The sequence below is a fragment of the Giraffa tippelskirchi genome, chromosome X (genome assembly GCF_054371585.1).
Source record: "Giraffa tippelskirchi isolate mGirTip1 chromosome X, T2T-mGirTip1v1.2.pri, whole genome shotgun sequence".
NCBI classification, from domain to species: Eukaryota; Metazoa; Chordata; class Mammalia; order Artiodactyla; family Giraffidae; genus Giraffa; species Giraffa tippelskirchi.
The window spans coordinates 84,989,945-85,017,436 of NC_137289.1; the positions used below are offsets into that span (position 1 = coordinate 84,989,945).

The window sequence follows — 27,492 nt, forward strand, 5'->3', positions numbered from 1 at the left end:
TTTTGTTGTCACATGTTATGTTAGTGATTCATTCTTTTAACTTGTTATGGGTCTGTTGAGATTTTCTATTTCTTCTTGAGTTAGTTTAGGTAAATTGTGTATTTCAAGAATCTATCCATTTTTTCAAAGTTATCTAATTTGCTGGTGTACAATTTTTCATACCATTTCATTTTTTACAATCCATTTAATTTTTTTAAGGTCAGTAGTCGTGTCACCACTTTCATGTCTCATCTTATTTATACATATTCTCGCTCTTTTTCTTAGTGGACAGGGAAGCCTGGCGTGCTGCATTCCATGGGGTCGCAAAGAGTCAGACATGACTGAGTGACTGAACTGAATTGATGGAAGTTGAACTGAACTGATGGAAACTGTATTCTGAATTGAGGAATCTCCATAGCATTTTCCATACTTGGCTGCACAGTTTCCATTTCCAACAAAGTGTATGAAGGTTCCTTTTCACTATAACCTCATCGACATTTGTTATGTCTTACCTTTTTAATAACAGCTATTCTAACAGGCATGAGGTAATATCTCATGGTTCTGATTTTCATTTTACTAATAATTATTCATGCTGAACATCTTTTCATGTGCCTGTCTTCGTTGGGAAAATGTCTTCTGTATGTCTCCTTTGGGAAAATGTCTATACATTTCCTCTGTTTTGTTGATGATTTCCTTTGATAGGCAGACTATTTAGTTTGATGTAGTCCCATTTGTTTATTTTTGTTTTGTTCCCCTTGCCCGAGGAGACACATTCAGAAAGACAATGCTGAGACTGATGTCAAAGGGCATACTGTCTGCTTTCATCTAGGAGTTTTATGGCTCCAGTTCTTACATTCAAGGCTTACATACAATTCGTTTCCAGTTTCAGTCTGGTTTCATTTTTTTACCATCCAGTTTCCCCAACACCACTGAAAACAAGACTGCTTTTCCATTGTATGTTCTTTGCTCCTTTACCATAATTGTCCATATATGTGGGCTTCTGCCAATACTATGATGTTTTCATTACCATAGTTACATAATACACTTTGAAATCAGTGAGTGTCATACCCCCAAGCTTGTTCTTTCTCTCAGGATTGCTTTGGCTATCTGGGGTAATCTGTGGTTCCACATAAATTTTACAATTTTTTTGTTCTGTTTCTGTGAAAAATGTCCTTAAGATTCTGTTAGGAATTGTACTGAATTTATAGACTACTTTAAATAATATGGACATTTAAACAATGTTAATTTTTCCAATCTATGAGCAAAAAATATCTTTCCATTTATTTGTGTCTTCTTCAACTTCTTGCAACAATGTCTTATACTTTTCAGAGTACAGGTATTTCACCTTATTAAATTTATTGCTGAGTGTTTTATTCTTTTTGGGCTTCCCTTGTGGCTCAGCTGGTAAAGAATCCTCCTGCAACGCAGGAGACCTGGGATCAATCCCTGGGTTGGGAAGATCCCCTGGAGAAGGGAAAGGCTACCCACTCCAGTATTCTGGCCTGGAGAATGCCATGGACTATAGTCCATAGGGTAGCAAAGAGTCAAGACACGACTGAGCAACTTTCACTTATTCTTTTTTGATACAACAGTAAATGGGACAGTTTTCTCCACTTCTCTGACAGTTCATTATTAATGTACAGAAATTCAACAGATTCCTGTGTATTAATTTTGTATCCTGCAACTATACTGAATTCATCTCTTACTTATAATAGTTTTTTGGTGAAGTCTTCAGGGCTTCATGATCTGTGCTTGATGAAAGTGGTGTGTTAAGTCTGCTATTATTATTATATTGTCAATTTCTCCCTTTATGTCTGTTAATTTATATAATTGCTTTATATACTTAGGTGCTCTTATATCGGATTCATAAATGTTAACAAGCAAAATATCCTATTCTTGTGCTGATCCCTTTATCATAGTAAAATGTCCTTCTTTGTCTTCTGTTAAAGACTTTGCTTTAAAGATTTTTTTCTGATATGATTATTGCTATCTGCCCTTTTCCTAACATTTCCTTTTCCATAAAATCTTTTTCCCATCCCCTCATTTTCAGCATCTATGTGTCTTTAGTTCTGAAGTGAGTCTCATGTAAGCACATATGTATGGGTCTTATTTTTTACCTAATCAGCCACCCTAATGTCTTTTGATTGGAGCATTTAGTACATTGACATTTTAAGTAATTATTGATAGGTATGTACTTATTGCCATTTTATTACTTATTTTCTGATTATTTTTGTCAGTCTTCCCTGTTTTTTTTCTTCTTTTAGTTTCTTCCTTTTTGGTTGGTTGATTTCCTTTTGTGGTATGCTTGTTTCCATTTCTCTCACTGACAGTAACACAATAATAGTAGGAAACTTTAACACCCCTACTTACATAAATGGATAGATTATCCAGACAAAAACTAAAACACTGGTCTTAAATGACACATAAGACCAGTTGAACTTAATTTATATATTTATAATATAATATTAATATATTAATTATATGTTGATGTATATATTATAGTAAATAATATATAATAACATATATTAACTGATTTGTATTTACATATTATGTTAACAATATTTATTAAATATATACTATACTAATATTGCATTATAAATATATATTCTTATATATTTATATATCATTTATATATATAAAGCATTATATCCAAAAGTAGTAGAATATACATTCAAGTGCACATGGAAGATTCTCTAGGATAGGTCACATAATAGGCCACAAAAGAAGCCTCAGTAAATTTAAGAAAATTGAAATCATGATAAGCATCTTTTCTGAACACTATGAGACTACACATCAACTACAAGAAAAAAACTGCAAAGAACACAGAATGTGAAGGCTAAACAATATGCTACTAAACAACCGATGGATCACTGAAGAAACCAAAGAGGAAATAAAAAACTACCTAGAGACAAATGAAAATGAAAATATGACAGTTCAAAACCTATAGGACACAACAAAAGTAGTTCTAAGAAAGAGGTTTATAGCAATATAAACTTGCCTCTGGAAACAAGAAAAACATCAGTAAACAAAGTAACCTTATGCCTAAAGGAATTAGAGAAAGAAAAACAAGACCCAGTCAGGAGAAGTAAAGAAATCATAAAGATCTCAGCAAAAATAAATGAACTAGAGACTAAAAAAAAAAAAAAATCAAACTAAAATCTGGTTCTTTAAAATGATAAACAAGAGTGGTAAACCATTAGCTAGATTCATCAAGAAAAAAAGGGAGAGGGCTCAAATCAGTAAAAATAAGAAATGAAAAATAAGTTATAACTGACATACAGAAATACAAAGGATCATAAGAGACTACTACAAACAACTATATTCTACTAAAATGGACAACCAAGAAGAAATGAACAAATTCTTGGAAATGTACAATCTTCCAAGACTGAATGAGGAAGAAATACAAAATATGAACACATCAATTACCAATAATGAAATTGACAGTAATTTTAAAACTCCCATCAAAGTCCAGGACCAGAGAGTTTGTCAGGTGAATTCTACCAAACAGTTAGAGAAGAGCAAACATCCATCCTTTTCAAACTACTTGAAAAAATTGCAGAGAAAGGAACACTTCCACACTCATTCTATGAGGCCAGCATCTCCTTGGTACCAAAACTAGACAAAGTTATCACAAAAAGAAAAGAAAAGAAAATTACAGGCAAATATAACTGATGAACATAGACGCAAAAATGTTCAACAAAATATTAGCAAACCAAATCCAACAATATAAGGATCACATAACATGAACAAGTGGAATTTATTCCATGGATGCAAGGAATTTTCAATATCTACTAATCAATGTTATACACCACATTAACAAATTGAATAAAAATCATGATTGGGGGTACTCTTTCTGCCCCCTTCTGATGCCTATGTCAGAAGCTTTCTCTGTCTCCTTTATACTTTAATAAAACTTTATTACACAAAAGCCCTGAGCGATCAAGCCTCGTCTCTGGCCCTGGATTGAATTCTTCTCCTCCAGAGGCCAAGAATCCTGGCGTCTTTTCGTGATTCAGCAAACAACCTTTCATCTTAGGGGCTCATCTGGGATTCTTCAGGACAAGGTAAGGATGCTTGGAGCTCTAGTTCTCCTAGCGAACATGTTTTCTGCTATACTTTACTAACTCTACGGTGTGCTAGTGTGAATGAATGAAATGCCCTGTGTGAAGCAGTGAGGAGCCCTGCTCTGCGGTTCCACGGTGACCTCATACAGCTTATGGCAGAAACCTGTCGGGGGTTCATACCGACCTGCCAATGCCAAGAGGTACCCAGTGTTTCCTTTGGACCGACCAGAAATGGGCAAAGCGTGTGGACCGAACTCTCCTTTCTTGGTCAAACTTTTCGGTCTCTTTGACCATTTCATAACTCCTTGGAAATTAGAAGTACTAACCTAATCTATCGGATCATAGACTTTCAAGGGACTTGTGATCTATGCTGTTACTGCGTACTGTGACTTAGGTCCCAAGCTTGGATTGGTAGTCAGGAAGCACCTAGCCTCGTTAGGAAATGAAAGTTCGGAAGTTAGACGGAGCTCTAGCTACAAGAACATCTCTTAGGTTAAAGGATATTCAGATTGGAACTGCAATGTTTATTTCTTTTGGTAGCACTGGCTCTTAGTGGACCAGAAGAAACACTTATACTGGTGTGGTGACACGTGGAAGGAACATCTCAGTTTTATGTTCATATCAGTCTTATTGTGGTCAGGAATATACTCAGGGACATGCACAGGCACTCAGGTGATGAATGTTTCCCCCAGCGGTCTTAGCCTGGGAGGCATTCCGGAAGGTTACTCTGATTGCACTCTGGGTGGCATCAGAGGCAAGCACGGTTTTAATGGTGAAGAGCTGGATGTCAGTTAAGGATGCCATCAGGTCTACCCCTGGTGCATCCCCACCCCATCTCGGTGGTAGAACAGAGAGGGATGAATACGGATAGGGATGCCATCAGGCCTACCCCTGGTGCATCCACACCCCACCTTGGTGGTAGAACCGGGAGGGACGAGTATGTCCCCTGCGTCGCTAAGGGACAGACTAAGTCTGACCAGGAAGGAAAAGCTTTGGTGTAAAGTCTGTCTACACCCCCATCTAGAGCAGGGAGGGATGCCTCCAGTAGAAAGAGGGCGCTGGTCGCTTTTTTTCTCTCTTACAGATGGGAGCTAATAATTCCAGCCTCACTCCTTTAAACTGTGTACTGAAGAACTGGGATAGATTTGATCCCCAGGGCTTAAAGAAGACACACCTGGTCTTCCTATGTGATATTGCATGGCCCCGGTACCCACTGGAGGACAGCGAATGGTGGCCAGTTGGAGGGTCTCTTAAGCATAATAATGTTTTACAATTAGACCAGTTCTGTAGAAAAAAAGGGAAATGGGTAGAAGTAGCATATGTGTTGCCCTTTTTCTCTCTGCGAAATATGCCAGACTTGTGTCCTAAGGGTATAGATTTGGGTGTGACTCCTTCAGCTCCCTCCTGTCCTCCTACTTTGCCCCTGTACCCAGGGCTCCCAACTGAACAAACTGAAAGCCAGAGAAACCCCACAAGAAGGGCTGCCTTGGTCTCAGTGGAAACCCAAACTGAGATTCAAACTGCCCATGCAGAGGTCCAAACACCTCCTGTCTCAGTGTGATCTCAGACCACTCTGGTTTCAGTACAAACTCAGACCATCAAAGTAAGAGATGAGAAGGAGGACAGGAGACAAGGAGATAAAGTGAAGCAGGTTTCTCCACTCCATCCCTGGGATCATATGCGCAGAGCAGCCAGAGAGACTGAGGAACAGCCGCACAAGCTGTTGCCTCTTCATGAAACACCCACCGGGAGAAATAACCAGTCTATGAGAATTAATAAGCCCTTTTCTTATCAAGAAATACAAAGAATTAAGGAGGATCTGGGAGACTATTTAGAGGACCCAGAAAACTATATTAGAGCTTTTAAAGGTGTTACTCTGCTTTATGACCTTACTTGGAAGGATGTGATGTATATCTTGGGACAAATGCTGACTCCCGACTCAAAGAGTCGGGTTTTGGGGAAAGTGGTTGCTTACAGAGATGAATGGCTTGGTAATGAATCAGTAGAGAAGAGGGAAGACGAGATAGCCGCCCTTCCCACTGGGAATCAGGCGGCCCCAACTATAGAACCAGACTGGGACTACAACACAGCTAAAGGAAGATGAGATCAGAGTCATTTTGTCAGATGCATTCGTGAAGGACTCAGGCAAGTGCGTGCTAAGCCTTTAAACTATGGCAAATTGGCAAGCATAGAACAGGAGGAGAAGGAAGCTCCTGGCAAATTCCTAGATAGACTGAGAAAAGCCCCTCGCAGATTCACTGAGATTGATCCCGAAAATGAGGAGGGAAAAGTGATCTTGAAAGATAGATTTCTCACTCAGTCGGCTCCAGATATCCGCCGTAAGCTATTAAAATGGGTGTATGGACCTAACCAGTCTTTACATAATCTGTTACAACTGGCTCAGACAGTCTATTATGGTAGGGAATATGAGGAAAAGAAAGAAAGACAGAAAAAGACAAAGGAACAGGCTGAAGCCTTCGCAATGGCTGTAAGAACTGTTCTTAAACAGCCTGAGAAAAATGCCCAGAAACACCCAGGTGAAAAGGGATGGGCTTGCTATTACTGTGGAAAGGAGGGGCCTGAGGCATGCAGGCCACCCCCAGCTCCATGTCCGGTCTGCAAAGGACCACAGCTCCATGTCCGGTCTGCAAAGGACCACACTGGAGGAGAGACTGCCCCCAGAGGCGTAGGTTTCAGGGGTCGGACTCTCAAGACAATCAGGACTGAAGGTGCCCGGGGGTCCCCACACAAGCTCCCGTCCTAATTACACCTGAGGAACCCCGGGTATTAATAACTGTGGGAGGCCAATCCGTCGATTTCCTTTTAGATACTGGGGCGACTTACTCCTTGCTTACTGAAGCCCCTGGCCCACTTTCTTCCAGATCCGCTTCCGTAATGGGACTGTCTGGATGAGCCAAAAGGTATTACTTCTGTGTTGCTGTCAGTTGTGACTGGGATTCGGTGCTATTTTCACATGAGTTTCTGATCCTGCCAGAATCGCCCTCAACTCTTTTGGGGAGGGGTATACTGAGTAAGGTCCATGCCTCTGTTTTCATGAATATGGAGCCCTCCCTTTCTCTCCCTTTAATTGAACAAAATGTAAATCCTATAGTATGGGCTGATGGAAAATCTGTGGGTCAGCACAAAATGCTATTCCTGTAGTTGTCGAGCTCAAAGACCCACACTTATTTCCACATAAGAAGCAGTATCCACTGAAGCCTGAGGTTAAGAAAGGGTTAAAACCCATTTTTGAGAATTTAAAGGAGCAGAGACTATTAATTCCCTGTAACAGTCCATGAAACACTCCTATTTTGGGTATAAAGAAATCAAATGGTAAATGGAGACTAGTTCAAGATTTACGAATAATAAATGAGGCTGTAGTTCATTTACACCCCGTTGTGCCTAATCCTTATACTCTATTGTCTGAAATATTTCTCAGTGATTGATTTGAAAGATGCCTTCTATTCAGTGCCTTTGGCGGAGGAAAGTCAATTTCTATTTGCCTTTGAAGACCCTACGCAGCCAGCTTCTCAGTTAACCTGGACAGTTTTGCCCCAGGGATTTCGTGACAGTCCTCACTTATTTGGACAAAGTTTCTCACAGGATCTACACAACTTTACTAGTTCTGAAGCGGTGATATTACAATATGTAGATGATATTTTGCTCTGTGCTGAGACAGAGGAAGCTTATTCACGAGCCTCAGGAGATTTCTTAAACTTTCTGGCAGGCTGCAGTTACAAGGCATCAAGAGTAAAGGCTCAGCTTTGTCAACAATCTGTTAGATATCTGGGCTTAATCATATCAGAAGGGACTAGGGCCATAGGTCCCGAGAGAATTAAATCTATACTAAATCATCCCCTACCTATGACTTTAAGACAACTGAGAGGATTTTTGGGAATCACAGGCTACTGTCACATTTGGATTCCGGGTTATGGGGATCTTGCCTGGCCTTTACATAAACTTATAGCTGAAACTCAGCAGGCCCAAACCGACAACCTGGTTTGGTCTCCAGATACTCAAAAGGCTTTTAAGGTTCTTCAGACTGCTCTCCTGCAAGCTCCCACTTTGAGCTTGCCCACAGGGTCAGAATTTAATTTGTTTGTCACTGAAAGAAAAGGTATGGCCTTGGGAGTTTTGACACAGCCCCGAGGGCCTCACCAGCAACCTATTGCTTATCTAAGTAGAGAATTAGATGTAGTTTCACCTGGGTGGCCCCATTGCCTAAGAGTAATTGGGGCAGTGGCTTTATTAGCACCTGAAGCTTTAAAAATAATTAATGGACGAAACCTTACTGTATTGACTTCTCATGATGTGAGCGGAATCTTAAATTCCAAGGTCAATATTTGGATGACAGACAGTAGGCTTCTTAAATATCAGTCGTTGTTAGAAGGACCAGTAACTCAGCTCTCAGCTTTTCAACAGGCATTAACAGAACTCTGGGAGATGACTTCTGACCCAGCCTCTGAGTCAAGCAAGCCTCTATTTGAGCCAGGAACTGAGGTCCTCATGAAAACATTGGGGTCTGCGGAGCATTCCCCTCTTAATCAGTAGAAGGCTTCCCGTGGTGGACATCTCCACTTCAAGGAAAAGACTTTCTCCAAGTGTGCGAATACCTTCAACAACTATTATATGTGATGCCTCTTCTTCAACCGATGACATCTAACAACCTTAAGATAGACTGATGTAACTATGGACATAATGTGACTTTTCATTTTGATTTTAACTTGGTTAAATGACTATTTTGCCTTACGTCTGTAACTGTATAATGGGGTTTTCTAACCATCTAAAAGCTTTTAAGTTACAGATGGTTGTCCGAGCTCCTACGAGTGCCACAGCCTCCTCCAACTATTACTTGGGGCCCCTGGATCACAGACCCTCAATATGAAGGTTAGGAGAATATGTTGCCTCAACAATTTAGGGAATATGCCCCTAAACAGCAGGAAGTAGTTATGGAACAAAATCAATGCCCCTTTCCCTTGGCAACATAATTCTCCTAAAAGAAAAGGGGGGAATGAGAGAGTCCTTTCCTAGGCAGGTTGATAAGAAGTCTAGGGGTCCCCAAGGAGAGAGGGGTCTGGAATTCTCAAGGAGGAAGAAGGACAAACTTTTTTTTCTTTTCTCTCTACATTCCTTAGGATTATATAACAATAATGTATCCTGCCTGAGGACAGTCTCTGGATTAAACTCTCTGGATTCTAATTCTGTTATCTTAAAATGTAAATTATGGGAGTAGGTCTGTCTTTACAAGGATTATAACAATAATGTATCTTGCCTGAAGGACAGTCTCTGGATTAAACTTTCTGGCTAATCCTGTTATCTTAGAGTGTATAACTCCACTGCTAACACTAGCAAGGAGGTACTCTTTCTGCCCCCTTCTGATGCCTATGTCAGAAGCTTTCTCTATCCCTTTTATACTTTAATAAACTTTATTACACAAAAGCTCTGAAAAAAAATCATGATTATCTCAATACATGGAGAAAAAGCTTTTGACAAAATTTAACATCCATTTAGGGTAAAAAAAAAAAAAAAAAAACTCTCTAGAATGTGGGCCTAGAGGGAACATTCCTCAACATAATAAAAGCCATATATGACAAACTCATAGCTGAAATCACATCGATAGCTAAGATCAGGAACCAGACAAGGATGTCTACTCTCACCAGTTTTATTGAGAATAGTATTAGGAGTCCTAGCCGTAGCAATCAGACAAGAAAAGAAATAAAAGCAATTTGAGTGATTATACTTATCCAGTTTAAAATTTCTATTTAGTTATTACTCTATAATTTTTCTTTTAATTGATATCCTCAATTTGGTAAGACATTTTCTCATACTTTAGTTTGTTAGATAATAGTTTTCTTTAGCTCTTGAACACATTTAAAAAAACCAACTTAAAGTCTTTGTCTTGAAATATGTCATTTGTACTTCCTCAAGCAGGTTGTTTGTATCGATTTTTCTCTGGTCAATGTGCTATATTTTCCTTTATTAAAATGTCTTATAGTTCTTCTTGAAAACTGGATGTTTTGAATATTATAATATGGCAACCATAGAAATTAGATTGTCACTCCTCCCCAGGATTTATTATTGCTGCCTATTGGAGAAGTTGTTGATCATGTAGTGATTTTTTTTTTAATGTAAGAAAAATAATTCTCAAATTTATTTTAAATGGTAGCCTTTTAACACAACCATTCTTTTTTCATAAGTTTTATAAGTTTCATAAGTATAATTTACAATGTGTTAACTTCTGCTGTACAGTAAAGAAACTCAGTTATACACAGTTATATATTCTTTTATATTACATTTTATCACAGGATATTAAATATAGTTCATTGTGCTACACAGTAGAACCTTGTTTACCCATCCTATATATAATAGTTTGCATTTACTAACCCTAAACTCCTTAATCTTCCCTCTTTTATCCCCTTCCCTCCCCCTTGACAAACACAAGTCTGTTCTCTATCTCTGTGAGTTTCTTTCTGTTTTGTAGATGTGTTCATTTGTGTCTTATTTAAGATTTCACATGTAAACAATATCATATGGTATTTGTTTTTCTCTTCCTAATTTACTTCACTTAGTTAACTTAAGCTTTCTTAATAATGTTTTTTCTTTCTTACTAAATCACATGGTATTATTTTTATATTTTCCCCAGTTCCTCTCAACAGTCATTTGAATCTACCTGTGGTTCTTTTATTTTGTAGACATTAATATGCATGTTTCTCTACTATAGGTTGGCTACTTTTATTTTCTCAATAATAATAATAATATTTGGGTGGATTTGTAAATATTCAATCTCCTTTTTATAGCATTAATAAAGATGCTACAGAAACTGAACCAAGTATAAAACCAGGTCCACAGAGCTTAGCAGTGCAGGTGGATGTCAAAGATGTAGAGATTTGCTGGAATGTGATTAAACTTTTCTTCAGCAATGGCTCAAAGATGAGATGCTTAGAGAAAGGAAAAGATAAAACATCACTCTGTATAGCAATATGATTGTGTTTCTTCAGATTCCACAATCTTTCAATGAGTTTACTAACCACATTACTAATATATGTGGTAAGCTGCTACTTATAACTAGACTTATAACTAGTCTTCTATTAAAGTCCAAAGTTTTTAACTGGAGCTGGAATGGAAAAACATCAGAATGACTAAGTTACTCAATTACCAAACTAAGCTACAACCAGCATACCACTTAGGTAAATAATTTCATGCTTTTAAAATTTAAACCAAGCATGCTATTTTCCCCCACAAATTAAATCTATTATCTCACAGTTTGTTAAGTTTAAAATAATAATTTTAAAAAAGCTACTACAAATATACTAGCAAAACTGTATAAGAGCATGAGTGTATGTTAGGGGGAGGGAAGAGACAGAGTAGTTATATGCATAGCTACATAATTATTTCAATATCCCTTTGATTTTACAAATTTATATTTTATAGATTTCTCATTATTACAAATACAGCTGACTCTTGAACAATGTGCAGGCTAGGGCACCAAACCCTCATGTAGTCAAATACCTGCATATAAGTTTTGACTCCCTAAAAACTTTACTAATAGCCAACTGTTGACCAGAAATGGTACTGATAACATAAACAGTCAATTAACATATATTTGTATGCCATACATATAATATACTATATTCTTACCATAAAGTAAGCTAGAGAAAAAAATGTTATTATGAAAGTCATAAGGAAAATGCATTTACAGTACTGTATTAATTGATATCATAAGTTAACAACATCTGTTTATAAGATGAATTGTCTGTCAGTACCCACGTCAGTATTGTTTTATATGATACAAAACACTACAGATATAATACATATTGTTAACACTAGACATCAAAAATTAAATAATGTAAAAAAATAAATTCATATTTACAAGTATAATGATTGATACATTGATAACAGAAGCAACAATATGACTGCTTTATGTTAGCCTAGTGTAATCGATATGACTATATACTAATGAATGAAACGTTATAAAAATTTTATAGCATACAATATTACAATCATACTAATAATACAGTATTGGAAACATTATTACACTCTTAAAAAGCCACTTATCTGTGATGATAAGCTGATATACGGTTTCTTCAATTATAAGAGAGATATAAGTATACTGTAATACAATGTATTTCTTTGAAAGTAAAGTTATAAAACAGTAAGGCAACTAACCAATTATTAATTTTATATTAAGTGTCATTCACATTATGCCTATGTAAGGATAGGTTATCCACGTCAGTACAAGTCTTATATAGGATGTTCTATACAATGAATACTTATGGGATGATGACAAGAAAAGGTCTCATATTAGACACACAACAGTTAAGTTTCTATAGAGAATTATGATTACTTACTATCATTAAGTGGAAATGGATCATCATAAACTTCATCCTCACCATTTATATGTTGAATAGACTGAGGAGGAAAAGGAAGAGTTGTTCCTGCTGTCTCAGGAATGGCAGAGGCAGAAGATGGAGGAGGTAGAAGGGGAGGCAGGAGAGGTAGGCACTTTACAGGTAACTTTACAGAAATACATCATAATTTCTGTCTGAATTTTTTGCCTTTTCATTTCTATAAAACTGTTTCTATATGGTACAAATCCTTCTTCCACTGTTTTAGTTTCAGCACCTGTATCATGGAAGGGTCCATGTTACAAAAGAAGTCAAAAGTAGTCGAGTAACTGGACACTCTGCTAGATTGTCTAATGTCAATTTGTTTTCTGGCACTGCTACTAAGTCTTCTTCCTTGTCGTCTGGTACTGGTTCAGAAACACTCATCTACATCAAGTTGTTCTCTCTTAATTCTCTGGTGTGGTGTCTATTAGCTCTTGAATTTCTCCAAGATCCATCTCTTAAAACATTCACCCCTTCCCATTTTTTTTTGTCATATCCACAATCCATTTCATGATTTATTTGATTGGCTCTGTAATAAATCCTGTGAAGTCATGCGCAACATCAGTTGTGGACACAGTTTTCTCCATCAGAAACTTATTGGTTGGGGCTTAATGGCTTTTTATATAACAATGATGACATGTCCGATGGTGTAATTCTTCTAGACTTTCAAGACACTCTATCGTGGATCTCTTCCATAGCACTGGCAAACTTTTCCATATAGTACTGTGTGTGTAATGAGCTTTAAATGTTCTCAGGACCCTCTGATCTACAGGCTGAATTAGAGACATTGTGTTTGGGGGCATAAATCACTTTGACGCCTTCAGTATTGAACTCATGGGGTTCTGGACCACCAGGGGCATTGCCCAATATCAGAAGAACCCTAGAAGGCAGTCCCTTACTGGCAATATATTCCTCGACTTCAGGGACAAAGTATTAATGGAACCAATCCACAAAAAAGGGTTTTCATCCAGGCCTTCTGCTGTACAACCAAAAGAATGGCAGATGGTATTTATCCTCTCCTGTCAAGGCTGAGGGGTTAGCAGCTCTATAGATAAAAGAAGTCCTGTTCATAAACTCAAATCCATTTGCACAAAACAGAAGTTAACCTATCCCTTTCTTCCTTAAATCCTGATGTTTGCTTCTATTCATTACCAATAAAAGTCCCTTGTGGTATTTTCCCCAGGATAGGGCACTTCTGTCTATATTTTAAAAACCTGCTCAAGAAGGTATCCTTTCTCCTCAGTGATTTTCTTAATGTTATCTGGGGACTTGTCTGCAGTTTCCTCAATGGCAGAAGTTGCTTCTCTTGTTATCTTGACATTTTTAAAGGCTCAGTTCAGTTCAGTTCAGTCGCTCAGTCGTGTCTGACTCTTTGCGACCCCATGAATCACAGCACGCCAGGCTTCCCTGCCCATCACCAACTCCTGGAGTTTACCCAAACTCATGTCCATCAAATCGGTGATGCCATCCAGCCATCTCATCCTCTGTTGTCCCCTTCTCCTCCTGCCCCCAATGCTTCCCAGCATCAGGGTCTTTTCCAATGAGTCAACTCTTCGCATGAGGTGGCCAAAGTATTAGTTTCAGCTTCAACATCAGTCCTTTTAATGAACACCCAGGGCTGATCTCCTCTAGGATGGACTGGTTGGATATTCTTGTAGTCCAAGGGACTCTCAAGAGTCTTCTGCAACACAACAGTTCAAAAGCATCAACTCTTCGGTGCTCGGTTTTCTTCACAGTCCAACTAAAATGATCAAACCATACTTTGTGGACCTTCATCGTTCTTTCACTTTGCCATATACTAACATTGCTTTATTTTGAATATAGAATCTATAGGTGGTGACTTACTTATATCCTGCACCTACACAGAAGCTGCATTTTCAATATGAGATTAAAAAAAAAAGTTATTTCACAAAAAGTGCAAGGTTTTTAGGTCTGTTGTTAGCCACAGCAATGACTTTCCAAATTTCCCTTTTTTTTTTTTTTTTACAATGGATTTTTATACTGGATTTATCTTGAAATGGCAGGTATATGTAATGTCATTCTTGTAATGTCACAACTTTTCCCTGCTTCTTGGGAGTACTTCCAGCATCATTAGTGGCATTTCAAATCAGTATCATGATGTTACAGCAATACAAGGTTTACGGTATTTCACTAATATGAAAAAGACACAAAAACAAGGAAAAATCACTTTGTATTGTGATACATAATTTGCTGGAGACAAACTACTCACACAAACATGATTAACAACACACAGTGTTTCAAACACATCCTCCCAACACTTCTCTCACTGCCATAGCAACAAGTGTGTTGTGTGCTCAGTCGCTGAGTCGTGTCTGCCTCTTTGCAACCCTATGGACTATAGGCCATCAGACTCCTCTGTCCATGGGTTCTCCAGACAAGAATATTAGAGTGGCTTGCCACATCCTTCTCCAGCAGATCTTCCCAACCTAGGGATTGAACCCAAGTCTATGCTGTCTCCTGCATTGGCAGATGGTTTTTGTTTTTTGTTTTTTTACCACTGAGCCACCTGAGAAGTCTGCAACAGGAGGTGGCTGCAAAACAGAAGCGATGGTATATGATTCAGGAGGACTATATCACAAAAGGTATTGCAGGTTTCTTCCTTGATCTCTCTCTTGGATTATTCACACTGGAAAAAGCCAGCTGCTGCACTGATGCCCACATACAAGGAATGAAGTATCCCTACCAAAAGCAATGTGACTCAGCAATGTTACAAGTGAATCCTACAACCCAGTCAAACCTTCAAATGATTCCAGTCTCATCAGATTACCTGGCTCCAATATTCTCAGAACTGCTGTGCCAGAACTATTAGCTAAACTACATGGAAAGTTCTCACACCTACAAATTGCAAGGAAATTAATGTTTGCTGTTTTAAGCCATCATATTTTGGAGCAATGTTTTCTTTTTCTTTTTGGTCGCTCCAGACGGCTTGCAGGATCTTAGTACCCTGACCAGCGACTGAACCCAGACCCCTGGCAGTGAAAGTGTGGAATCCTAATCGCTGGACCACTGGGGAAATTTTTTACACAACAGTAGATAGCTCATAAACATACTTGCATTGAAAACAAAAGTATTAAAATTTTAAAAGCAATTCTGAAAAATACACTAGATGATAATCCTTTCCAATGGTAACCAAAAAAGATATTTGTAGAACAGGTCAAAGAGTATTCAAAAGGATTCAAGATATAGACAGCTTCTCTGTTAAAACTCTGAAATGATCTCCACAGAAAAGGAGACATTTATAAGCTGAGTGTCAATTTCCAGCATGAAACTCTGAGTTTGAGGGGGTTTCTGAGCTTGAGGAAAACTATGTGACCACAAGGTGGCAGTAACATACAACGAGCTTTATTTGCGTGCTACTTCAATAGATTTGTATGAACGATGGGGTATGTGGAATTTATTCAGAGCATGAGACTTTCCAGAGGCCCATCAATCAGAAGGATAAGAGGGCAAAAGAACTCCCAGAAAAAAATAGGGAATAGGAGAAGGGACTTATTGTCGAGATGATATCACTCAACAGCAAGATGCGGCATTTGGTTCAGGGAGCTCTGAGGGCATCACTGGCTCGGGCTTCATTCATACTACCAGGGCTTACCTTATTTGTGGCCAACAGATTTGTTAGTGCAGTTTTTCAAAGTATACACATCAGGCAAGCCCTAAAAGGCTAAAAAATATGCTTATAAGGGCACATTTAAAGCAACTGTGTAAAATGTATTATTTGTAAAATGTGTTAATAACTGAGTTAAACACTGGTGGGCTTTCATGCTAGTTATTCTGGCCTGCTGTGAAGGAAAAAATGTAGGGCCAATATACTGGGACTCTCTTTGGCTTATTTATATAACAGCACACCCTACCACTTCGTATGTAGACAATCTTGGTAAGTTGTTTAATAGAAAATGTCATTCAATACAAAATAACCTTTTTCCATTTTAGGTCACAGGGATTCTTCATTGGGTTCTCTATAGGTTAAATAAATTAAATAAGGATTAAACTCTTACCTTGGAAAAATACTTGAAACATAGGTTATTTACAGACAACCAACTAAGTCTCACTTTAAATCTTGTATTTGTTTTCTATTCCTGAATAAAATTACCATGAACATAAAAGCTTTAAATAACACACATGTATTTTATCATGTTATCTGTGTGCCAAAGATTCGGGACACCTTAGCTGCCTCCACTTAAGAATCTCACTAGACTGTAATCAACATGTTGGCTAGGCTGTATTCTCATCTGAAGGAATAGTTAGGAAAGAATATACTTCCAAGTTCATTCAGGTTGTTGACAGAATTCACGTTCTTGTGGCTATATAACCAAAGTTCCAGACATTTTGCTGGCTGCCAGCAGGAGACTGATGCACACAGTACCTGTTTCCCATGTGTCTCCCCAACATATTCGCTTACATTTTCAAAACAGTAATGAGTTTCTTCCTGCAGTCTGATAAGACAGTTTTATATAACATGATATAATCATAGAAGTGATTTTGGATCATATAATATAACCTAATCAAGCCAATGACATTCCATCACCTTTGCCATTGTTTACAATTTGCTAGTGGTTAGAAGTCACAGGCACTGTGTGTACACAAGGGGAGGAGAATAAACAAAAATGTGAACACTAGTAGACAAGAAATCATTAGGGGTTACCTTATGGTTTGTCTGCTACAACTTTTTTTTTCTTTTAATTGGAATAAGAGGAGCTGTTACTTACACATGATATCTCCCAGGGCCTCCCTGGGGGTTCAGACGGTAAAGAATCCACCTGCAATGCGGGAGACCTAGGTTTGATGCCTGGATTGGAAAGATCCCCTGGAGGAGGGCATGGCAACCCATTCCAGTATTCTTGCCCGGAGAATCCCCATGGACAGAGATGCCTGGTTTAAGAAGATACCCAACTACTATCAATTTTATATACATATATGTATGTATATGTATATATATATATACACATACACACACACACACACGCACACACATATACACTTGTGCCTCTGTTGTTATATGGGCTTCCCAGGTGGCCAAGTGGTAAAGAAGTCATCTGCCATTGTAAGAGATATAAGACACGTGGGCTCAATCCCTGGGTCGGAAAGATCCCCTGGAGTAGAAAATGGCAACCCACTCCAATATTCTTGCCTGGGAAATTCCATGGACAGAGGAGCCTGACAGGCTACAGTTCATGGGGTTGCAACGAGTCAGACGCGACTGAGCAGTTGAGTACATACATAGACAGTTGTTACACATGACATGGATTCTTGGGAGAGGCCAGTGTCAGTTCAAGCCCTTGCAAGCGACTGAACCATAAAAAATGGATGCTGAGGAAGCAAAATTACACAGTAGTTTAAATGTTCAACAACATATAAAACTAATCCTCACAGTAGTCAACTTCGTAATACTATATCTCGTTCTTTCTACATTTTAAAAAATACGCCGATAAAAGGAATATAGAGAAATACGAACGTTTGGGGGAACCAAATAAGAAAATGCATAACAGAATATCATTTATAAATTGTTTGAAAATATAGGATTATGTCATTACATCATCATAATGAGTTCAATTAAATGTTTTATATCTATATGATACCTTGCACTGAATCATTTTAAAAAATTAAGATCTCACAGTTGTTAAATTAATTTGACTAATGGAAAACTAATGTTCAGAGGAGCCTCAAGTTGAAGAATAAGTTCTGCAAAAAGGTTATTTGTAATGTATTTTTTGGTCACTTATTTCAACAGTAAATCATACAAAAATAACTGAAATTATTTAGTAGGTAGACAGTGTACTAACTGCTTGGATCAAGTTTGGAATACTGTTACTTCTACAGATAAATTTGAGAATTGGCATCCTTACTATTGATGAGTCTTCAAATCCATAAAGTATGTTTCTCAATTAATTGACTGTTTTTTAGATTTCCTTCCCATTTATGTCACCACAGAGCTCTCAGTAGAGTTTTCTGTGCAATACTCTAGGTTCACATTAGTTATCTATTTTACATTATAGCGTATATATGTCAATCTCAATTTCCCAATTCATCCCAGATCACCCCCTCACCATTTACCACCTTGGAAAACATGTCAGTTTTCTACATCTCTGGCTCTTACTTCTGCTATGAAAATAAGTTCATTTTTCTAGATTTCACATATAAGTGATATCATACAATATTTGTCTTTCTCTTTCTGATTTACTTCACTCTAAATGACAATCTCTAGGTCTATGCAAATGTCATTACTTCGTTCCTTTTTCTACAGCTGAGTAATGTTCCATTGTATATATGTACCACTTCTTCTTTATCCACTTCCCTGCTGATGGACATTTAGGTTGCTTTCATTTCCTGGCTATTGTAAATAGTGTGTAATAAACACTAGGGTACATGTATCCTTTAGAATTATGGTTTTCTCCAGATATATGCCAAGGAGTGGGATTGCTGGGTCATATGGTAGCTCTATTTTTAGTTTCTTAAGAAACTTGCATACAATTCTACATAGTCGCTATACAAATTTACATTCCCACCAATAGTATAGGAGGGTTTCCTTTTCTCCACAAGCTCCCCAGCATCTACTGTTTATAGATTTTATGACAGCTATTCTGACTGGTGTGAGGTCATAGACCTCTCACTATAGTTTTGATTTGTATTTCTCTACTAACTAGTAATGCTGGGTGATTGACTTCCTCCACCAAAATTTACAAGTTGAAAGATTATTTAAAAACAAATTTTAATTGAATCATAAATATGGGTTTATTCAAATTATATATTTTGAGGGAGGTTATACTAGTTGGTGTCTTAATATCTTTAAATGTCTTCAAAATTTGTAATAATGTCACTTATTTTATTCATAATATTGATAATTTTATCATCTCTTTTTTCTTGGAGATTGTAGCAGGTAGCTTACCAAATTAATTGATTTTAAAAAGGTTTGCTTACCTTAACACCAATGGACACATCATCTACACTGAAAACTAATAACAAAACACAAGGCTTAAATTACACATCAGACCTTATAGATTTAACTGTGATATAAATCCTGTGACTTATAGGACACTCCATCCAAAAGCAACAGAATACACTCTCTTCTCAAGTAAACATGGGACATTCTCCAGGGATTCCAACCTGGGCCACAAATCAAGTATCAGTAATTTAAGAAAATGGAAATCATATTAAGTAGCTTTTCGAACCACAATGCTATGAAATTAAAAAACAATTATGGGGAGGGGGATGTAAAAAACACAAACACATGGAGGGTAAACAATGTTTCTAAATGACCAATGGCTCACTGAAGAAATAAAAGAAGAAATAAAAAATACCTAGAAATGAATGACAACAAAAACACAATGACGCAAAACCTATGGGATGCAGCAAAAGTTCTAAGAGGGAAGTTTATAGCAATATAATTGTACCTCGGCAAACAAGAAAAACCTCAAGTAAACAGCTTAACCTTATACCTAAAGCAACAACAAAAAAGAACAAACAAAACTGAAATTCAGCAAAAGCAGACAATTCATAGCAGAAATAAATGAAATGGATATGAAGAAAACAATAGCATAAATCAATGAAAAATGAAAGCTAGTTTTTTGAGAAGATAAACAAAATTGATAAATCTTTAGCCAAGACTCATCAAGAAAAAAGGAGAGGACTCAAATCAATAAAATTAGAAAAGAAAAAGGAGAAGTTACAAATGACACCACAGAAATACAAAGGATCATAAGAGAATACTACAAGAAACTATATGCCAATAAAACAGACAACCTAGAAGAAGTGGACAAATTCATAGAAAGTTCAAATTCACAGAAAAGCAGGGAATGCCTTTGAAGGAAAGCTGGGCAGCCATGCTGAGTCACACAATGGGTGGCGCCACCACTGTTGCCTCTCATTCCCCACACGCCAGAACCAGCAGCTGAGCAATAGTGAAAGTGAAAGTCACTCAGTCGCGGCTGACTCTTTGCAACCCCATGGACTGTATAGTTCACGGAATTCTCTAGGCCAGAATACTGGAGAGAGTAGTCTTTCCCTTCTCCAGGGGATCTTCCCAACCCTGGGATCGAACCCAGGTTTCCTGCATTGCAGGCGGATTCTTTACCAGCTGAGCCACAAGGGAAGCCCAAGAGAAAGATGCTAAAGAAGGTGGCTCTTCAGTGCCTGATGCACTGAGCAATAGACAAGGACCAGCCAGGGAAGCTCTTTGAGCACCAGCTGCCAGAGGCTAGAAAAGAATCCTAACAGAGCCATACCTCCTGCATCTGTGACCACCAACTTTCCTGTGCTTCTGATGCCACTGGGGTCCCTACAATCTAAGCAGCTCTGCAACCTTCACACCCAGAACCTACTGGGTCAACCCAAGTTTTCCACTGCAGCATCCAGAGGAAACTCCTATGAATAGCCCACGTGTAGAGGTGGGAATAAAACTATAATTGAGCTCCAGAAGCAGAGAGACTAAGGTAGAAAATCAAAAACTTTTCCATCAGCTGCACAAGCTGCAGACTACATCCACACGATCGACTGTGCAGACTCTTGTGTCTGAAGAATATATAAAAAGACAATGAGTGGTTCCACAAAAGAAAACATTCTAGCTCTGGCACCTATGGACATTGGAGGCAAGCACACATGGGAGTAGGGTCAGATTAGAGTCCGAGCTGTAACCACAGGGACCACAGCAGATCCAAAGACCAGCCCTCCTCAGCACTGAAGGTCTTCCTAGGGAGGCAGAGATGGGCTGTGGCTCACAAAGGGGGGAAGGACACTAACAGTTCAGACCCTAGGAAAACATTTATTATTATTTTTTGTTTGGATTCATTGTTATTGATGCTGGATTTCTTTTTCTTTCATTTTTACTCCCTTCTTTTTTCTTTGTTGTTGTGGTTGTTTTTATTATGATTATTTCTACTTAGGCTCTTGGGAATTTTTTTTCTAATCACACTTTTATTTCCTTAATATATTTCTCTGTCTACTTTGGTCTTCTGCTGTTCTATGTATTTGAGGGTGTTCTCTCTTTGTTGTAGCTTTTCTTTAATATATATGGATCTTTTTATATACTTCTACTTAACTTTGCTTTTCTATTCTTTTCACCATTTTTGTTTATGTGTTTTGTTTTACTTGCTTTATTCCTCTCTTGGCACTCGGCTTTTGTTTCATATTCTGTTTTGTGTTTCAGTTTTGTTTTTAATTGGTTGATATCATGTTTAGTTTCTTTTGTTCTCTGGGTCACTCTCTCGTACTTTTGTCTTCTTTGGTCTGTCTTTTTCCTTTGTTTCTATGTATATATCTGTGTGCGTTATGTTCCGTTCTTTTTGTTTCTGTTTGTCTGATTTTGCTTTTACCATTTGTCTGGGCTTCGTTTTTTGTTTCTTGTACTGGGTTTATTGTACATTTGTTTTAATCCCCTTTATTAATATAACAAATGGCTCATGCGGTCTTGGTACTCTGACCAGAAGTTGGGCCTGACCGTCTGGAGTTGGAGTGCCCAGTTCAGGATGCTAGTGCCAGAGTAATCCTGACCCCAGAGATTATTAATCATGAGAACTTCCACAAAGGCTTCCATCTGAATCAAAGACCTGTGACCACAAAACTGCCTGCAGCACACAGGGCTGGACACCTCACCCAAACAACAAGCAAGACGGTAATATAAAACCAATCATGAACAGACAGGCTGCCACAGACGCCACAATACACACCACCTCCCCTCCACACACCAAAACGCAGGAACAAGTACCTCCCAACACAAAGCCTACACAAGCAACTAGATGAACCTCACCCACCAGAAGCAGAGACCAAGAGCAAGAAGTATGAACCTATAGCCTGAAGAAAGGAGACCTCAAACACAGTAACTTAGACAAAATGAAAATACACAGAAATATCATGCAGATAAAGGAATAAGGTAAAACCCCACAAGACCAAATAAAGAAAGATGAAATAAAAAAAATTACCTGAAAAAGAATTCAGATTAATGATAGTAAAGATGATTCAAAATCACAAAAACAGAATGGAGAAAATGAAAGAATCATTTAACACATTTAACAAGGACCTAGAAGAAATGAGAAATAAGTGAACAGTAATGAACAACTTAATTACTAGAATTAAAAACATTCTAGAAGAAATCAATACCAGAATAACTGAGGCAGAAGAATGGATAAGTAACCTGGAAGATAGAATGGTGGAAATAACTGCTGAAAAGCAGAATAAAGAAAACAGAATGACAAAGAATTGAGGATAGTCTCAGAGACCTCTGGAACAATATTTAATGCAACAAAATTCTAATTATTGGGGTCCCAGAAGAAGAATCAAAAGAGAAAGGATCTGAGAAAACATTTGAAAAGATTATAGTCAAAAACTTCCCTACAATGGAAAAAGAAACAGTCAATCAAGTCCAAGAAGCACAGAGAGACCCTTACAGAATAAACCCAAGGAGAAACACACTGAAATACATATTAATCACACTAACAAAAATTAAACACAAAGAAAACATATTCAAAACAGCAAGGGAAAAGCAACAAGTAACATAAGTAATATACAAGGGAATCCTCATAATGTTGAGAGCAGAACTCTCAGGAGAAATTCTGCAGGCAAGAAGGGAGTGACAGGATACATTTAAAGTACTGAAAAGGAAAACCTACAATCAAGTTTACTCTATCAGCAAGGATCTAATTCAGAATCAATGAGGAAATAAAAAGCTTTACAGATAAGAAAAATTTAAGAGAACTCAGCACCACCAAACCAGCTTTACAACAAATGCTAAAGGTACCTCTATAGGCAAGAAACACAAGAGAAAAAAAGACCTACAAAAACAACCAAATCCAAAACAACTAAGAAATGCCAGCTAGAAAATATTTATTAATAATCATTTAAAAGGTAAACAGAAACAGATTAAACACTCCATCCAAAAGACAAAGACTGGCTGAAAGGATACAAAAACAAGACCTGTATATATGCTGTCTTCAAGAGACACAGAATTAAAGTGAGGAGATAGAAAAAACATTCAATGCTAATGGAAATCAGAAGAAAGCCAAAGGAGCAATTCTAAAATAAGACAAAACAGACTGCAAAATGAGAATATTAAAAAGACAAAAAATGACACCACATAATGATGAAGGGATCAATCGAAAAAGAAGACATAAAAACTCTGAATACTGATGCAAAGAAGAGCATCTCAAAACATAATGCTAAAACTCATAAAAGGGGAAATTAACTGTAACACAGTAATAGTAGGGGACTTTAACACCCAAATTACACTAATGGACAGATCATCCACACAGAAAATCAGTAAGAAATTAAGTAGTGTTAGTGGTAAAGAATTGCCTGGCATACAAAATTTGCCTGACATATGGATGGATTTGCCACACATACGAACAGACATACACACCAAGGGAACAGAAAAGGGAGCCTTGAAATAAATCCACATACATATTGTCAATTAATCTTTGACAAAGGAGGCAAGAATATACAATGGGAAAAACTCTCTTCACTAAGTGGTGTTGGAAAAGTTGAACAGCTGCATGTAAATCAATGAACTCGGAACACATCCTCTTACCACACACAAAAATAAGGATAATAGCTGATCTTTCAATAGAAACTCTTCAGGCCAGAAGGGAATGGCAGGACATACTTAAAGTGATGAAAGAAAATAAACTACAACCCAGATTACTGTATCCAGCAAGGATCTCATTCAAATATGAAGGGGAAATCAAAAGCTTTACAGACAAGCAAAAGCTGAGAGAATTCAGCACCACCAAACCAGCTCTCCAACAACTGCTAAAGGATCTTCTCTAGAAAGAAAACACAGAAAGGTGTATAATCTCGAACCCAAAACAATGAAGTAAATGGCAACGGGATCATACGTATCAATAATTACCTTAAACGTAAATGGGTTGAATACCCCAACCAAAAGACAAAGACTGGCTGAATGGATACAAAAACAAGACCCCTATATATGTTGTCTACAAGAGACCAACCTCGAAACAAGGGACACATACAGATTGAAAGTGAAGGGCTGGAAAAAGATGTTTCACGCAAATAGAGACCAAAAGAAAGCAGGAGTAGCAATACTCATATCAGATAAAATAGACTTTAAAACAAAGGCGGTGAAAAGAGACAAAGATGCACACTACATAATGATCAAAGGATCAATCCAAGAAGAAGATATAACAATTATCAATATATATACACCCAACATAGGAGCATTGCAATATATAAGGAAAATGCTAACAAGTATGAAAGGGGAAATTAACAATAACACAATAATAGTGGGAGACTTCAATACCCCACTCACACCTATGGACAGATCAGCTAAACAGAAAATTAACAAGGAAACACAAACTTTAAATGATACAATAGACCAGTTAGACCTAATTGATATCTATAGGTAATTTCACCCCAAAACAATGAATTCCACATTTTCTCAAGCACACACGGAACGTTCTCCAGAATAGATCACATCCTGGGCCATAAATCTAGTCTTGGTAAATTTAAAAAAATTGAAATCATTCCAAGCATCTTTTCTGACCACAATGCAGTAAGATTAGATGTCAATTACAGGAGAAAAACTATTAAAAATTCCAACATGTGGAGGCTGAAAAACACACTGCTGAATAACCAACAAATCACAAAAGAAATCAAAAAAGAAATCAAAATATGCATAGAAAAGAATGAAAATGAAAACACAACAACCCCAAACCTATGGGACACTGTAAAAGCAGTGCTAAGGGGAAGATTCATAGCAATACAGGCTCACCTCAAGAAACAAGAAAAAAGTCAAATAAATAACCTAACTCCACACCTAGAGCAACTAGAAAAGGAAGAAATGAAGAACCCCAGGGTTAGTAGAAGGAAAGAAATCTTAAAAATTAGGGCAGAAATAAATGCAAAAGAAACAAAAGAGACCATAGCAAAAATCAACAAAGGCAAAAGCTGGTTCTTAGAGAAGATAAATAAAATTGACAAGCCATTAGGCAGACTCATCAAGAAACAAAGGGAGAAGAATCAAATCAACAAAATTAGAAATGAAAACAGAGAGATCACAACAGACAACACAGAAATACAAAGGTTCATAAGAGACTATTATCAGCAACTATATGCCAATAAAATGGACAACTTGGAAGAAATCGATAAATTCTTAGAAAAGTACGACTCTCCAAAACTGAACCAGGAAGAAATAGAAAATCTCAACAGACCCATCACAAGCACAGAAATTGAAACTGTAATCAGAAATCTTCCAACAAAGAGAAGCCCTGGACCAGATGGCTTCACAGCTGAATTCTACCAAAAATTAGAAAAGAGCTAACACCTATCCTACTCAAACTCTTACAGAAAATTGCAGAAGAAGGGAAACTCCCAAACTCATTCTATGAGGCCACCATCACCCTAATACCAAAACCAGACAAAGATGCCACAAAAAAAGAAAACCACAGGCCAATATCACTGATGAACACAGATGCAAAAATCCTTAACAAACTCCTAGGAAACAGAATCCAACAACATATTACAAGGATCATACATCATGACCAACTGGGATTTATCCCAGGGATGCAAGGATTCTTCAATATCTGCAAATCAATCAATGTAATACACCACATTAACAAACTGAAAAATAAAAACCATATGATTATTTCAATAGATGCAGAGAAAGCCTTTGACAAAATTCACCATCCATTTATGATAAAAACCCTTCAAAAAGCAGGAATAGAAGGAACATACCTCAACATAATAAAAGCTATATATGACAAACCCACAGCAAACATTATCCTCAATGGTGAAAAACTGAAAGCATTTCCCCTAAAGTCAGGAACAAGACAAGGGTGCCCACTCTCGCCACTACTAATCAACATAGTTTTGGAAGTTTTGGCCACAGCAGTTACAGCAGAAACAGAAATAAAAGGAATCCAGATTGGAAAAGAAGAAGTAAAACTCTCACTGTTTGTAGATGACATGATCCTCTACATAGAAAACCCTAAAGACTCCACCAGAAAATTACTAGAGCTAATCAATGAGTACAGTACAGTTGCAGGATATAAAATTAACACACAGAAATCGCTTACATTCCTATACACTAACAATGAGAAAACAGAAAGAGAAATTAAGGAAACAATTCCATTCACCATCGCAACGAAAAGAATAAAATACTTAGGAATATGTCTACCTAAAGAAACAAAGGACCTATATACAGAAAACTATAAAACACTGGTGAAAGAAATCAAAGAGGACACAAATAGATGGAGAAATATACCATGTTCAGGGATCAGAAGAATCAATATAGTGAAAATGAGTATACTACCCAAAGCAATCTATAGATTCAATGCAATCCCTATCAAGCTACCAACGGTATTTTTCAGAGAACTAGAACAAATCATTTCACAATTTGTATGGAAATACAAAAAGCCTCGAATAGCCAAAGCAACCTTGAGAAAGAAGAATGGAACTGGAGGAATCAACCTGCCTGACTTCAGGCTCTACTACAAAGCCACAGTCATCACGACAGTATGGTACTGGCACAAGGACAGAAATATAGATCAATGGAACAAAATAGAAAGTCCAGAGATAAATCCACACATCTATGGACACCTTATCTTCGACAAAGGAGGCAAGAATATACAATGGAGAAAAGACAATCTCTTCAACAAGTGGTGCTGGGAAAACTGGTCAATAACTTGTAAAAGAATGAAACTAGAATACTTTCTAACACCATACACAAAAATAAACTCAAAGTGGATTAAAGATCTAAACATAAGACCAGAAACTATAAAACTCCTAGAGGACAACATAGGCAAAACACTCTCCGACATACACCACAGCAGGATCCTCCATGACCCACCTCCCAGAATATTGGAAATAAAAGCAAAAATGAACAAATGGGACCTAATTAAAATTAAAAGCTTTTGCACAACAAAGGAAACTATAAGCAAGGTGAAAAGACAGCCTTCAGAATGGGAGAAAATAATAGCAAATGAAGCAACGGACAAAGAATTAATCTCAAAAATACACAAGCAACTCCTGCAGCTGAATTCCAGAAAAATAAACGACCCAATCAAAAAATGGGCCAAAGAACTAAGCAGACATTTCTCCAA

At 37.4% G+C, this 27,492-nt stretch overlaps 2 long non-coding RNA genes across 2 annotated transcripts in view; both read right to left on the reverse strand.

Moving 5' to 3' along the window:
- The window catches only part of LOC145536833 (uncharacterized), a 40,685-nt gene extending 26,321 nt beyond the window's left edge, over nt 1–14,364 (reverse strand). The window contains exon 1 of the long non-coding RNA XR_014076040.1: nt 12,392–14,364. This is a non-coding gene — a long non-coding RNA (uncharacterized LOC145536833). The remainder of the gene's footprint in view (nt 1–12,391) is intronic.
- Nucleotides 14,365–14,399: 35 nt separating this feature from the next.
- LOC145536831 (uncharacterized) overlaps nt 14,400–27,492 on the reverse strand; it is a 109,973-nt gene continuing 96,880 nt past the window's right edge. Inside the window, exons 6-7 of the long non-coding RNA XR_014076038.1 lie at nt 17,158–17,320; nt 14,400–14,581 (exon numbers count right to left, since the gene is read on the reverse strand). This is a non-coding gene — a long non-coding RNA (uncharacterized LOC145536831). The remainder of the gene's footprint in view (nt 14,582–17,157; nt 17,321–27,492) is intronic.